Below are 11761 nucleotides of genomic sequence, written 5' to 3'. Positions count from 1 at the left end.
ATTCAACGTCCGTGTTCTCAAACAAGAGCTGTTTTATTTACAAGAAGATAAGTATTCAGTATCATGAAAATCACTATGTGATAATCATGCCAGATGAGGAGAAAATAGCTAATTATCAAAATACATCTTGCATTTTATTCTTTGTCTGTATTTTGCTTTTCTGTAAGTGTATAACCTGTGTTTTCTTTCTACCCATCTCTCTCCTGTGTATATCTTTATGGTTATTGTAGGTAATAGACTCTCACCTGAACATGAAGCTTTTTTTACAGAAAAAAAACTGTGCTTGGAATCAAATGGACCGAACAATTTTAAAGCTGTGGAGAATTTCCGACGCTGCATTTTTCACTCCCCCCCCCCTTTTTTGGAGGGGGCATTTAGCATTTTTCATCATATTTAAATGCTATATTTATAAATGCTATATTTTTGGGGGTGCCTGGGTTGACTTTGGTGGTGCTTGACAACCCCCAAAAACGGAATGGTTATGCCCATGTTTGCATATGATTTTTCCTTCTCGTTTTCATTGTGATACTTCTGTCACTGCCCCCTAGACAATCATCGTTTGTGAAACCGCTGATATTTCCGAAGGCCCACTAACAGGCGCTGACCCGCCAACTTGAAACCTGATTGGCTTAACCAACAGCTTAATCAAACACTGATTTTATCCCTCGAAGCCTTCAAACGTCTTTGTGAAGGCCTTTTTGTGGAGTTCTGACCATGGCAACAAGTACTGACTGAAATGAGATCGGTTAAATGCTTGAATATGAAAGTACACATCTGGAAGCAGCGCAACCAGGAGGAACCAATGAAAGGAAGTGGACCGAAAATGTCTATTTATTTAACAACTATTGATGAACAAAATGTAATAACATCACATGAGCCAGATATTTTTAGGACAGCAAAAAAGGCCTTGCAAGCCCTGACGGCCCACCCTGTCCTTAAATGTTTTGTTTTTTCGCTAGTGTATTTCTCGGACAAGGGACCGTACCGCTACATTATCGTTACAATATGACAAGAGAAATTCCTCCTTCCTACTACCTGCAAAACCCGAAAGATGAAGCCAGATATGAACATCTGTCATAAGAAAAACTCACCTGGGGAGTTCTCCCGATGGCCGCGAGCTCTTAAAAACGAAAACTTCAAACAGAGCACTTTTAAGTGCTCATGTTTGCGGAGCGCTAGCGAGCTAACATGATCGTCTCTTACGTCCTCCTCTGCGCCACAATTACGACGGGCCAAGTTTTGAGAGCAAACAAAAGGTCTTAGACGCTCATCCTGCTTGCATCAGGATCTTGTCCGTTGGGCATGTCAACAAACCTTCCGGACACACTGTGTCAATGTAGTATTTTTTTAAACATCACCCGAGTGCTATCCTCTTTTGTGTTTTGTCGGCCAACACACTCAGTGGTGGGAAAGAAACATTTATGCGCAAGAGAAAAACATATCCCAAGGGGATATGCGTGATCTATTAGGTAATCTGTTCTTGTACATGATTCAATTGTTTGTTTGTTTGTACATGATTCAAATTGAATCGTTTCTCCGGCGCCGTCACGAATGGCAGCCACTCCAGCAGCTCCCGTGTTATTTTCGATTGTTCTCAGCTCAGGGATGCTGCTGGAAAAGTGAATTTCCCTTCGGGGATGAATAAAGTATCTATCTATCTATCTATCTATCTAAACATTCCTATTAGGATGTCTCCTTTAAACACAGCAATGGCGCTAACCCTTACACACTACCTCAAAGTAGGCTATGGCTATTGTAGCTTGCTCCTTTATGTGGCTACATAATACTTTTTTTTTTTTTTTGAAAACGATACACGGTTAGCATGGTATGAAAAGGAATAAAGGCTGAGAAGATGACACCACTGTCTTGCTGCGTTTCCATCCTCCTTCCAACACAATTACGGAGGCTTAGTGTGTCCTATTGAGTAGAATTACGTGAAAAGAACGAAACTGTGACATGACATGAAGTCAAACTTCCTGGTGGAAGATCGGCCCCAGAGTCAAGAGTTCAAATCCTTGGTTTAGATTTCGGCAGAGGAAAGAGCATTTGCCGTATTTTTCCCAGAAAATCACAAATTGGCCTGGAATCGTGCTCCTTATAATCCAATGTGCCTAATTTTAGGACAACATTTGAAATGCGGTATATTTGTGCGATTCTTGATCAGTTGATATATTTCTTCCCTTTTTATTGTATATTTTCTCTCTTTTTGCCTTTATTTTATTTTCTTCTGTTATTTCTTTTTTTCATTGTCTTCTTTTGTTTTTAGCTTTATTTATCTCCCAAAAGTAATTTTGTGACTAATGTTACATACAAATTTTTAATACATCAATGAAAGCAAGGGCAGCACGGCGGCACAGTGGTTAGCGCATGTGCGGCACAATTCTGAGGTTATGAGATCGAACCTCCTGTGTGGAGTTTGCGTGTTCTCCCTGTGCTTGCGTGGGTTTCCTCCGGACACTCCGGTATCCTCCCACATTCCATGCTAGGTTAATTGGCCAGTCCAAATTGTCCCTAGGTGTGAATGAGCAAGCGAATTGTCTGTCCCTGTGTGCCCTGCGATTGGCTGGCAACCAGTTCAGGGTGTCCCCTGCCCAGTGCCCGAAGATAGCTGGGATGGGCTCCAGCACCTCCGTGACCCTAGTGAGTATAAGCGGTACTGATAATGGATGGATGGATGGATAAAAGAAACAAAAACAACCTGAAGAAGCTTGTTTATCACTGACAGAAGAACCAGAATGTACATTAAAGCTTAGGCTCTTGGTGTTCCTATCAGCCAATATACAGTAGAGACTAATGTTGTATATATATATTTTTTTACGACAACATCATCTTAGATTGATGCCATTGCGGCAGTACACTGGGAATCGTTATCTACCAGCAAGCATTTATTTTTTAAGTGTATTACCAGTGTCTGAAATAACGTCTGCCCGGACACCTGGGGCGTGCATCTTTTATATCGGGCGTACAACTTACACAACGTCTCTGCCCGGGTGGCCGATCTTTTGTATTTATTTATCTATTTTTTTTTTTTTCATTTTTTTCAAATTAAATGTTTGCTTTAGTCCGATTTCGAAATCTTCGTTCCATTTGGAAATTTCGAAATTTTGGTTCGTTTGGCAATTAGCATACTCTGCAGCCAATGAGAAGCCTGCATTGAATAACTTCGTGCTTCCGGACTTTCCCGAGCCTTATATCCTTATATCATTTTCCAAAGTAGACGCACAGAGAACACCAGAAAAATGGATAAGTGGTTAGGAATCAAGCCAAAACCTTAGCCCCAGAAGAAAGTTTCGAAAGAAGCGAACAAAACGTAAACGTACATTAAAAGCATCGTGGAAAGTGGAGTTCACGTGGCTTGGAGCAGACGACGCAACGCAAACATTGCATGAATGAAGATGAGTCAATACAGGTACATACTGATGGCAGCGATGTCATATACATGCAATGAATGTTATAAGTAGATTTATAATAAACTTAATTTTAAAGTGTTTTCCTGTTTTATATCCTGATTATCAATCCTTAATACTTTGCAACAATGTTGTTTTTTTGCGATTAGTCGTCTTATTGGGTTTCAATTTGTGAAAAATGGGGCATGCAACTTTATGGCTAGGCAGGCAACTTTTCTGAGTTTTCTGCCTTGGTGTCCGGTAACTTTTTGTCATGAGTTTCAGACACTGGTATTATTGACACAAATTATTTTTCATTCTACTTAGTCTATCTTTCTGTGAGTCAATAGGGCACCTTGCATCAAACTCCAGTCTTGTTTACCATGGTTTGTGGTCGTGACTTGTTAGCTGTGTCATTTCCTTTCATTACTAGTATATGTATGCCTAAATAGTTTACAAGGGCATACATTCATCATATTTCTAGCTTCTTGCTCTAAAAATGCACCAAATCGATGCATTTGTGTCAAGACCAGAACGGAGACCGGACCCACTTGCGTTGCGTTCCTCATAAGTTTTATTAGAAGAAAGAGAAAGGGTTGCGCCCACAATCCGGTGATTGCTGGACGCGGGAAGCAGGTTGCTCTGAACGCAGAAGCGGATGTTCCCTGGGGAGCGATGGCGGTGTCGGGAACGGAAAAACGGGTCAGTAGCCGGGACAGGAGAGCAAAATCGTGGTCAGGGTCGGAATCGAGTCGTAAGCCAGGAAAGGAGAGTAGACGTGATCGGGGACAAAAAGAGGTCAAAAGCCGGGGCGGGAGAATAGACGTGGTCAGGATCAAAAACGGGTCGAAAAAGGCTTGCCTAGTGTTAGCTGAGGTTTGTAGACGGACTGACAAATGGGGACGGATAGGAATTGGTTTAAATAGGGACAGGGAGCCAATCAGAGCCTGCAGCAGTTGGCGCCAAAAGAGTGAGCACAGGTGATTCACATCGGTAATCATGACAATTTGAATTCAAAATGTACCAAATTTTCTCCTGAGGAAGACCGGGGTCTCACAAAATGACACTGAACTGTATCAATAATATTCATACTGTAAATTCCGTGATTCTGAAAAATAAAATAAAAAAATGATATAGTTAAACGAGAAACAACTTTAACACTGCATTAATGTAATTGTTCTGTATATTTTTTTAGTTTTACATTTTCATGATGACAGGTAAGGCACAGCCTCACCTGCCTCCCCTAACTGCATGTCGCAGTTTACCACCAATTTAAATGGCAATAAATCCAAATCTGAGATGAGACAGCATTCGAATTAAGAGATTTTGATCTACTAAGAGGTCTTATCCTGGAAAGTTGGAGTAATGACTGGTGACAAGACGCTATCAACATTCCCAATTGGTTTAAAGAGCAAACGCCAGATCACATCATCAACGAGAGGATTTACGTTCTGTGTAGTTCGCCTCTTCTCCGTCTAACTCTTGGAATTCCTGAGCCCACCCAGCATGAACCATATTTTCAAGCGCAGCAAGCCAAATATCCACCATAAATTCACCACTTTATGGAGAGTGGATAACAGTTGGGAGTGATTGAGTTCATTTCTCTATTATTACATTCGATGCGTTTGCATTTGATATTCTTCCGACAAATTAATCATTTTTGGGAGCACTCAATTTCCTCAAAATCATTTAGAACAGGGGTGGCCAAACATCGGCCCGCAGGCCACATGAAGACGTTTTCAGTATTTTTCATCCGGCCCGCCGAACGAAAATTATATATATTAGTGAATAAAGTACTTTTGATAAAAAAGGTTTTTTGTTTTTCTGGTGAAATCGTTGTCCTCGTTGTCCATTTTTCTGTGTCCACAACAAAAAAACTTTTAAATGACTTCAAAATTAAACATAATATATTATTTTGCCTTCATTCTGGAAAAAAAAAAGAAAAAAATTCAGAAACCATACAAAAATACCACTACAGAAATAAAATACAATAGAAAAATGATAAAATACAAATAGAAATATGACCAAAATACTACTACAGTAATATTGCCATACAAAAATACTACCACAAAAACACTACAAAAATACCACTTCAGTAAAACTATTATACAAAAATGCTACTACATAATTATTACAACATAAAAATACTACAAAAACACTGCATTAATGTTAATGTCAAAAATAATGTCAAAATACCACAGAAATACCACAAACATAATACAATGAAATTACTACAAAATATTACTACAGTAATACTATAGTATCAAGATACTTCTACAGAATTATTAAAACCTTAATACTACAAAACTAAATATCAAATTTAGTGCCTAAAACAGTAACCTAATATATATTATGTGTGTTTCCAAACCAATCTTTTTACAACAAATACGAAGAAATATAACATCTAGATCAGAGGTCTTCAATGTACCCCCGAGGACAGCTGAGGTGACCGTGGACCTGTTCTTAAAATAACTCATTAGTGCTGGGTCATTGAGATTTTATAGTAAAATGATTATTCTTTTAGTGGTTGACTGAGTCTGATTAACCCTACTCCAACACAGTACCTACATAGTAATGACATGATTAGTTATTTCAGAAATGCATATTAAACTGGATGCCCTAATAACAAAAAGCAGCCATCATCTTTAAAAAGATTGGAGATGCATCTAGATGCATACATGTCAACCTGTACGTTTTTCCCGTACAAAGTATGTTTGTTATGCATTTTAAGACGTGTACGACGTACAAGAAAATCCGGTATACACTGACTATCACGAAACGGCAAATCAATCAAGTCAAATGAGTTCAAGTTGTGTGGTGAAAGGAAGTCCGTCTCTCTTTAGAGAAGCGGCTTTTTCGGCTCTCAAACGGCTCACTTGCTTTGATGCATTATATTACGAATTATGTTGCAAGAAGTTAAGAAAAAAAAAAGTAAAGTATAAAAGGTGAAAATTAAAAAAGACAGCTTTGTGGTTATCCCTTTAATCAGTATATTACCAACAATATTTTAATGCAGAAAATGAATTCATAATTTGAATAAAAAAAGGTATTATTCTACTTAATTATATTTGCATGTATTTTTTCCTTCTACAGTGAACGTCCAAGCTACTTCATTTTTGAACTATTTTTATAATAAACCCCATTTATGTCGAGCAACTCAGTATCTCATAACAAAATGTTAATTAACAATATATATCATATAACGAAACACATGTACAATATAACATGTTAAACTACATCAATAAACACGTTTGAAAAAATATGGTGTAAGATTTTTTCTATTTTGTAAGGGAAAATACGACAGTTTGTAAGGGCATGGGGCCGTGGAGGTTGACAGGTATGTAGATGCATGCTTGTATGTGTATTCTTAAAGGAAAAAAATTGGATAGGTCTCCATTTTTTAACCCATAACGACCTGTGCACCCCTGTTGTAGAGTTATTGGAACAAAGCTAACAAAATATACAAAATAACAAAACCCGATTTTAAATAGAATACGTATTTTTGATTTAATGCCGGATAAACCTTTGAAAAACAAAATATTTTACCCCCTTTTCTTTTGCTTCCACAATATATCATAACCAGAGATAAGGTAAAAACATTGAACAATCATTTCGAGCCTCCACCATAAAAAATCGAGTGTACGTCACCGCCTGTGAGTTTTATTATGTTATGAAAGATATTATTATCACAGCGGTATGAATAACAGCCTTTTCAGCGTTTTCCAATCATTAGCTGTGACATGACACGCGCGTTTGTCTTATCGCGTTGAGTTGGCTCAGGTGTTAGCGATTATACTAATGCTCCACTCTAATGCTTTTGCAGGTGAACTGTAAACAGTCGCTGGTCAGCCAGTAAATTGGAGTCGCCGCAGATCGCGACAGAAGATATTCAAGCCAACGCGCTCCGGATGCCGCTCACTAATGATTAGAAATAGTTTTCATTCTTGCACTAATTTGTGAAAGCTGAGGCGCTACCTCACTCGGGCCTCCTCAATCACACGCACGTCCCAAAAAAGTATGTGTTTTAACTATTTTTTTTTTTGACGTAGAGCATGGATCGGGTACCTAAGGCTAGCCATATATTGCTCTTTTCATGAGTACATCTGGCTCGGAGATAAGAAAGAACTAATGCTCGTACGTACTAAAATGGTACATGAGAAACCCAAAGTTGCACGTGTGAAGCCGGTAAAACACTGAATATACCTAGGGCACAGTCTCAACTACAGTTAAAGGTCAAGGTGTCACACCAACAGATCCCATTTTGGCTGTACATCGGTAAAAAATCTTTTATATTTACATTTAACGATGTATGTTCACTATTGAGACAATTAATAATGAAAAGCCACAGAACAAACTGAAAACACCCAAAACTTCAAGCAAAGCTATCAGAGCAATCTGATCTGGTGAGCAGCAGGAATGGGTCGCTCTCCTTCTTCCCCCCCGCCATCTGTAGCAGTTCAGGAGGTAAAGCGCTCGTCTTAGGATCAAGAGGTCGCAGGTTCGATTCCAGGTTCCTCCGAGTTATATGTCGAAGTGTCCTTGGGCAAGACACTGCATTCCAAATGCCCCCGATGAGCAGGTAGTTGCCTTGCATGGCTGACACTGCTATCGGTTAGTTAGTGTGTGTAAAAGGGAAATTTTGAAGCACATTGTAAAGCGCTTTGGGAGGTCTTCATTGACTTGAAAAGTGCTATATAAATGTAAATACATATGCAGAAACTGACATTTTTCTTGGCCTTCTAGAAGGCCCTGGCTCCGCCAACTCAAAATCAGATTGGCTAAACCAAGAGGAGACAACATGGAGGGACAAAACGTCAAAAAGAAAATCCCAAAAATAGCTTTAAATAATATATTTGAATAATTCTGTTTATCATTAAGGCAAATAAGTATTTGATCCCGCTAGCCAAAAGCATTAAATACTTGCTGACAAAGTCTTTCTGTGCAAGTACAGCAAGCAGACGTTTATGGTAGTTAACCACATGGTTATGTGTGCCAGGGGGTATTTTGGCCCACTCTTCTTTGCAGATCCTCTATAAATAATTAAGGTTGGTGGGATGTCGCTTGCCAATATGGAGCTTTAGCTCCCTCTATAGATTTGTTTTTGGACTGAAGTCCAGAGTCAGGCTGGGCCTTAAGACCTTAATGTGCTTCTTCTTCAGCCACTCCTTGGTTGCCTTTGCTGTATGCTTCGGGTCATTGTCATGTTGAAAGACCCAACCATGGACAATTTTCAGCTCCCTGGCAGAAGGGTGGAGGTGTTCCCTTAGAACTGCACAGTACATGGCTCCATCTATCTTCCCACTCATACGGTGAAGTGGCTCTGTGCTTTTGGCAGAGAAACACCCCTAAAATATGAGGTTTCCACCTCCATGCTTGACAGTGGGCACAGTGTTCTTGGGGTCAGAGACAGAATTTTTCCTTCCCCACACATGACGAGTTGAGTTTAGACCACAGAACGTTCTCCCTAACACTTTGTAGTGTTAATTGGCATACTTTGCCACATGTGCCTTCTTTAGTTGCCTTCAGGTCATTCACCAATTCCTGTTGAGTGGTTGCAGGACGATTTCCTACAGTTCTCATGATCTTTGCCACCCTACGAGAGAAATCTTCTTTGGAGCACCAGACAAAGGTCTATTGATGGTCATGTTATACTTCTTTCATTTTCTCACAATCGTACCTATGGTGGCGGCATGGTTGCTGAGTGGTTAGCGTGACCGCGGCACAGTTCTGAAGTCATGGGATATATTCCAGCTACCAGCCTTCCTGTTTCATGTTCCTCGGGGTACTCCGGTTTCCTCCCACATTCTAAAAACATGCGTGTCAGGTTAATTGGCTGGTCCAAATTGTCCCTAGATGTGAACGAGCCAGTGAGTTGTCTGTCTCTGTGTGCCCTGCGACTGTCTGGCAACTGGTTCAGGGTTTCCCCCGCCCACTGCTCAAAGTTGGCTGGGATGGGCTCCAGCACCCACTTGACCCTACCTAGGATAAGCGGTGCAGATAATGGATGGATGTACCAATGGTTGTTAATTTCATTCTTAGTATCTTGCTGATGGTAGAAACTAGTCGAACACTAAAGTGATCAAAAATGAAAGTTGAGATGTCAAGGCGAATAGATTAAAAGAGTCAATGAAAAGGGAAAAAAATCCACTTAATGAAATCTATATATTATACTAAACTTGATTATGCTGATTTTTCTCCTTTTTTAAAACGCCCATGATTTTTTCTCTTGTGTGATGATGAGATTTGATTTATGTTCCATAAAATCCCTTGTTGACATGACATGAAGACCAACATAAGCCCCTTCTTTTTCTAGTGTTAGGAATTAAACTATATTTACAAATGTGGCGTTTACCAAATTGTTTGGATTAGTTATCTGACTCCATTAACCAAACACAAACTTTATTCTCCTAACAATGCATGCTCGTTTTCTTAATTTTAGGGAAATTAGACAGGCTTTTCCACACGGGGGCAGATCTATTTTCTTAAATTATCTATTAAGTGAATTCCATCGAATTTTGACGAATTATTGTCAAATTAGTTTAATTAGTCTTGTCGAGCCTCCCATCTCCCGTTCTCTGATCTGTCTCCCGTCTGTCTCTTCTTTTTGACACGTCGGGGCATCAGCCACCCCCCATGGGACGTGCTGACTCCTCTCCTGGGTGTGCTGACTCCTCCTCCCATGGGCGCGCCGCCGCCTCCTCGCCGAAAGACGCTGCAATGTCTGAAGGACTCACAAAAAGAAAGCTCATCAGAAACCTTGTCTCCTTTTCCTGCCTAAACCCTTGTCCTCGTTCTTGTTTTTCTGTAAACAAAATTCTTGTCCAGGCCACACTGACCCCAAGCCTTCCCTGCAAAAAATCCCCACTGCATTCAGCAAAATTTTATTTGTATTATATTAAATCCCTTATAGTCAATTAAATAAAATAAAAAATCCTTCACGAGTCAGCCCTTTTTTTCTTCTGTTTTGTCAATAGTTTGGCAAAGCTGTTGATCTTAAATGCGTTATTACCTTGTATATGAAGATCAGTGCCCATTCCAGATTTGTGCAGGTCAACAATTCTGTCTCTGAGGTCCTGCGAGAGCAGTTTGGTGTTACCCATTTTTAAAATTGTGCTACTGTCTGATTGTCCGGTTTTGTGAACAGGTGACTTTAATACAAGTGATTGGTAAGTACAGGTGTCTTGGCCGTGTCTAACTGGGGCATGGAAGCCAGAACTCCTAATACATACTCGACTTTCAAATACGTATTTCCCTCAATGGACTTAGAATGAATTAAATATATATTCTTGTAAGTTCTTTTCTTGAATTTATTAAAAAATATATTGTCTCTTCGTGTTAGAATGGTTGGTTGGGTGGATCCCTTAACCTCTAGGATCGTAGGGTCACCGTTTCCTCTGGTGTGTCATGGGCAAGTAGAGCCTGGGGGCCAACATGTGTGATGATGATGATCTCATACTCTTCTCTTCTAGTCCTCGAGAGAGAAAGGTGTGTCACGTACCAGAAACGGAGACAGGACCCAGTAGCATTCGTTTATTCAGTTTTATTAATAGAGAGAGCAGTCCACGTCCGATGGTTGACGGACAAGAGTAGCAGGAGACGCGGATGTGGCACTTCTGTCTTGAGCAAGGATGGTCGAAGACAGGCAGGAAATACAAGTCGTTAGCCGGGACGGGAGATCAAGGACGGTGTCAAGTTCGTAAACGAGGTCAGCAACGGGTGTCAGGCAGGTAGCAGGGCAAAACAGATTGGATAACGGGAAGGCAGAACGGGGAAGAGTCAGGTCTGAAAACAGGTTGGCAACGAGGATCAGGCAGAGAAAACAGGGCAGGAACACAGTCTGAACGTGAGAGCTTGCCGAGCTGGAAGCAACGGTTCGCATAACGATCTGACAGGGATCTCTTGACAGCCGGGGTTTTAAAAGGAGTTCATCAGCCAATCAGCTCTGAGGGCTGTTGGCGCCAATTAAGCAGTCACAGGTGCCCTGAATCAGCAATCATGACAAGGTGAGCCTGATTGTTTTACGGTCCATTCCTTCCGAGCCATCATACAGACACTTGGACCTGATGCACTGCGTCATCTAGAACCTGCTGCATCGGTCACGATTTTGGAACAGGAAGATGTCAACTGGACTATCTGTTATTACCTATATTTCATGTTAATTATGCTTGTGTATTGTATGTTGATGCTCTTGCAACATCCTCTCCAGCCTGATCATCCTGGAAGGGGATTACCTGTGGGCCCCTCATCAAGGTTTCTTAGTATTCCTTCTACTGAGGTATTTGAGTCTTTCCTTGCCTAATTGCAGGTTCCAGATTAGGGGAAGATGTAATGGTACTCTGTGCAGCCCTTTGAGACTTTTTGTGACTAAGGGCTTT

This window comes from Urocampus carinirostris, chromosome 16 (genome assembly GCF_059441175.1).
Source record: "Urocampus carinirostris isolate Australia breed hairy pipefish chromosome 16, RoL_Ucar_1.0, whole genome shotgun sequence".
NCBI classification, from domain to species: Eukaryota; Metazoa; Chordata; class Actinopteri; order Syngnathiformes; family Syngnathidae; genus Urocampus; species Urocampus carinirostris.
Note: the sequence above shows the minus strand (reverse complement) of the source record.